Below are 4,747 nucleotides of genomic sequence, written 5' to 3'. Positions count from 1 at the left end.
ATTTGATCTGATTTTACTTTTCACAAATGAAAGGTTCCCTTTCCTCCCTCTCCTCCCAATTCCCTCCTCTCCTGATGGGGAATTTGCTGTTCATCCTCTAGGTATTCATTTATACAGTTACTCACAGAGACCTGTGGTTTTCCATCTATACAAATCAGAGTAAAATTACTTATGTTTCTGTGACGTTTTAAACTTTGTTTTTTTATTTTATTTTTTTTGCGGAACCGGGGATTGAACTCAGGTCCTTGCACTTGCCAGAGAAGTGCTTATTCCACTGAGCCATCTCCCCGGCCCCCGTTTTAAACTTTGTAATTCATCTTGGAAATCTCTTTGTATCAATACTTATAAAACAGCCTCTTGGTAGCTACAGGCAAGGCCACTGTGTACAATGTGACCAGTTTTCTGTTAACAGACATTAGTTCACCGACTCTGGGCATCAGTACTTCTAAACAAAAATCCTTCATTTACTCGACCATAAAGTCAGCACGTGGTGGTTAGTCAGAAGAAACCTTCCCACACCAGCATTTAGTTCAGTCTCAGTTAATTTGACTTTAATTAACTTAGTGTAAGTTAGGGCCAGTGCTGCGTTGCAGAGTGCTGGAAACGATCATTTCATAGCATCTTAAAGAGGTCCGGCTGTGTCCAGACTAACGTAAACATCGATCAGCTGAAATTTGCACACAACAGGACACTGTGCTTAGCAAAGAGGAGCTAAAGGAGCCTGGGCATCACCCTGAAGAAAGACACTTGGGGAGGAGGTGCAGATGAGAATCAGCGCTGTGTGTGGAGACAGCTGCAAGAGCTGCCACAGGAGGAAGCTCACACGAGGGGTACCTGACTCTGCGGCAGGTACCTCAGGGGCGCTGGGTGAGTCATGGCTGGAGGAGCTCAGGCAGAAGCAGGGCGACTACCATCAGGGGTCCTCAGGGATAGAAAGGTGGAACACACCAATGCTTTCCAACTCTGGGGGTACAGGGGAACCCCCAAGGGCGCCGTGGGAATCCAGTGCCCAGGCCACAGCCCTGAACAGTTAGACCAGCCCTGGGGAGGGGGCCAGCTCTCTGCGCTGCTTCGAGCTTCCCCACCCAGGCACGGGCGCAGCCGAGGTGCCCTTCCTGTAATAGGTCACCTAAAGTCTGTCTCCATTTTATGAATCCATTTTCTATCAGTGAGTTACGAAGCCTCCCAGCCTGTTTAAGTCCCATGAAGAGGGGTCTTCATGATAGAACTGGACCCTTAATGCGAGCTCTACAAGCCAACAGGGTGACCAGCAACAGCATGAGAGCCCATTTCACCCCAGGATGGCTCGGCACACTCATGCTAGGAAAAGATGAAACTCGGTGTTAGTCATTCGGATTTCCTTTCCTGCGACTTCACTGCTCGTGTTCCTCACTGACTCTGTTCTCTGGGTCTGTCAGCTTTTTTCTTACCGAGTCACACAAGAGAAGACAGGCCTCAGTAAGTGGTTGAATAGCCCTGACCAGGCTCTAACTTGTGACCCTCCTCCTCAGTCCACCAGAGTTCTGGGATTACAGGGGGCACCACTGAACCAGGTCCGTTGCCACCTTCTGAGGAGCACTTCAGGGTCACGCAGCTCAGCCTCGCAGGCACTCAACACCCTGTCTCACCACCTTCCTCAAACCCTCATCACACAGCAGCTAACTCCCACCCTCAGCCTCACCAAGGCTTTCCAAAGGACTGCACAGGGCTGTCCAGCTTTACCCTGTAACACAGGGAGGAAGGTCGGCAACTGGTCAGCCTCATTCCCTGGAGGAAAAGAGACCCAACCAATCTTCAGCTGGATCGTCTTGTGACTGGACTTTGAGTGGATTTGCAATGAAACCTTAAATAAAAAGATATTTGCACACAGAGGTACTTAATGCACGCACATGTACATACACATACGTGCGTGTACATAAATTGTGTTTTTGCTGACGTTTTGACAAGGCCACGTCAGTAACACAGACACAGTGCTAAGGGTAGCTGCATTCTCTAGAGTCAAGAACTTCTGAATGTCAAGCAAAGCAATGAGGCAGTGTCAGATGAATGGGTATAAAAGTCAAATTCAGATGAGTGCAAAAGACATGAGTGGAAAAACGACAGGGAACGGAAGAGAAAGCACAAGGGAAGTGAATGCCATTAGCAACGTCCTCTTGCGCCCTGGCCCACCTGCTCACGTGCCATGTGCTGGGCTCCCCGGCCCGCCGCAATCCGAGCACACTCCTGGAAGGTGTTTCCCTCACCTCCTTCCACCTCCCTTCTTCATCTCCCTCTCCTAGAAACCCAACAGCTTACCTGGCAACGTCCCCTAAATTGCCAACTCCAACTGCACTTCAATCTGTTCTTACCCAGATGAAAGCAGAGAGGAGACGCGCAGTACCTGGTGGCCCTAGTGAGGTCAGAGTGGCAGCTTTGGTCTCAACTAAGAAGCAGAGATAGCATCTGGTGAGATACTCGCAAGGTGGTAAACAACAGAGCTTCCTGTTTTAAATAGCCTAGCTTCCCAGATTTGCAAGCTGCCTGAAAGATATTATATTTGGCACAGTTCTTCTTTTCATTTTTTCCGGCCCACACGGAGCAGCCAGCTAAGGAGCTCTGCTGATGAAGACGCCTGGGGTCCAGCGGGGCCCTCAAGGCTCTCCACTCCCTTCGCAGCATTCAGGCTTGATTTGGTGAAAGGAGCACAATTTGCCGATAAGCATTTCTTTGACCCAAGAGGAGACAGGATGAAAGATGAACTGAGACTTTCCCCGTAGGGACGGATGACAACAAGGGACAAGTTAATTGTCCTGTGGGGCCCAAAAAGAGGCCTTGCTGGTTGTCAAGTTGTGCAGTAAAGGCTGAGATGACCCAAGAGGACCTGGGCTTGAGTTTCAGTTGCGGGGCCACGCTGCACAGCCTTGGAGTAATCACTTAGACTCGCCGGATCTCAGCTTTCTCATCCGGAAGCTGAAAAGGATGAGCTCTGTGTCAGTGAGTTGTCAGGAGCCAACAAAAGTCTCTGAAGACTATGCAGAGATAGGCCAATGGAAGGCAGAGGTCAATTTCACTGTGACACAAGCTGCACCGGCAGTGCCACTTGCCTCTGCTGTGTGTCCCTGGGGACTTTATCCTTTGGCCCTGTGCCATTGTGGATAAGCTAGGTAATTGTCTATGAGTTTACCAAGCATTTATCAGACGTTAGACATGCATATGGAGCTCTTCTAGGTATGTTCCATGATAAGGAAAAGGTAGAAGGAAAGAGCAAAGGAGGCGGCTAGGAAAAGAAAGATGGTAGAGTAAGAAAGAGGAAAGGGTGGAAAAAGGCTCCTCTCTAGATCAGTCTAAATATCAGTCCATCCAGGCATCCATCAGGCATTCATCCAACCCATTAGTGTGACAGCTATTCAGAGGTCCTATCTGCGGAGGGTATTCAGAATCACTAGACAGACTCTTCAGCAGATGTTGGGACTCTGTAGAGCATTGTGCTGGTCTAGGTGCCTTTTGCTCCCTTCCCTTCGCCCAGGGATTTTTATCCTTAGATTCCAGAAGATGTCAACAGATGGTTGAATGCACCTCAAGACAGAGTAGGCACAGGGCTGGCTGAGATGGAGAAGAGTGGGGGATGAGCTCAACCACTGACCGGTCTTTCTATGTTATAAAGAGCTGAGGCACACAGAGCAGACCCCGGCATTGTGGAGCTACTGAAGGTCGTGACTGTACTGGTGCCACCTTACTTGAGATCCGTGTTTGAGAGATTTCAGAGTACCGGCGCACATGTTTTCTGCATAGAAACCCACAGCCTTTTGGCTTACTAGGGTGATTACTACAGGGGCCACCCCAGAATGACCTCCATGGAACACCTCTGTGGGAACACTTCCCACCGCTGTCTGTGTAGACAGCTCCCCTGGAAGTGCACGTACGCCACAGTGGGAAGTGAGGCCTGGTAATCCCCTGCGCTGCAGATAGGGGAAGCAAGATCACATGTGCCCTAAAGTAGGGTGGGGATTCACACACTGACCTCCTGCTTCCCTTGCCATTTTCTCACCGTGGTGGCCCGGAGAGCACTGGGCTTGACATTGGCCACTAGAGGTCCAGGGCGTGAGTTGTGCAGCATTCCAGAGTCCATCTCATCTTCCGCAGGGGCAAGGCTGCCTGAGATGGTGCCCCCGGTAGGGCTAAGGCTCATCCTGCTCGCAAGATGACGGACTGCAGAGAGCGAACTGTAACAAACCTCCTGCAATGGAACCCAACAAATCACGGAAAGCAGAGAATTCTGTAAGGAAGCTCCGTGCATTCCTTTTTTATTTTTGCGTTTTGCCCATGCAGTGATAATACAAAAGAATGGGTGGTGTTTTGCAGAGCCTATGTGCAGGTGACACACTTTGGTGGCTTTGGCCCCATGACCTTCTGCCCACCCTTCCCCCTATGTGCACCCTTTGGGTGAGGATCTCATTGTGTTTATTTTGCTCCTATCCCTCCCCCATCACTTTTGTCAACATTTTAGCTTCCCCCTATTAAGAAGGACATGCGATACTTGTCTTCCTTTGTCCAGCTCTTCTTGCTCAGCGTGATGGGCTGTGGATCCACTCACTTTTCTGCAAATGACAGAATTGCAGTTTCTTATGGCTGAGGAATACTCCATTGTGCGCGGCCACGTCTTCCTCATCCGCTCATGGGGAGCAGTGAGGCTGGCTCCATATCACGGCTGTTGCCAGTCATGCCACAGTAAACATACGGGTCACAGGTCCTGTTGGCAGAGACATCA

The 4,747-nt window shown here is 50.0% G+C and overlaps 1 protein-coding gene across 1 annotated transcript in view; it reads right to left on the bottom strand.

The window, feature by feature from the left end:
- Positions 1-2,384, bottom strand: part of Ccr3 (C-C motif chemokine receptor 3) — a 14,700-nt gene extending 12,316 nt beyond the window's left edge. Inside the window, exon 1 of the mRNA XM_004640679.2 lies at positions 2,296-2,384. The gene's annotated coding sequence lies outside the window, so the exon portion shown is untranslated. The remainder of the gene's footprint in view (positions 1-2,295) is intronic.
- Between the last annotated feature and the right edge of the window lie 2,363 nt (positions 2,385-4,747).

This window comes from Octodon degus, unplaced genomic scaffold (assembly GCF_000260255.1).
Source record: "Octodon degus isolate 3935 unplaced genomic scaffold, OctDeg1.0 scaffold00126, whole genome shotgun sequence".
NCBI classification, from domain to species: domain Eukaryota; kingdom Metazoa; phylum Chordata; class Mammalia; order Rodentia; family Octodontidae; genus Octodon; species Octodon degus.
Note: the sequence above shows the minus strand (reverse complement) of the source record. Positions and strands in the feature narration are given on the sequence as shown.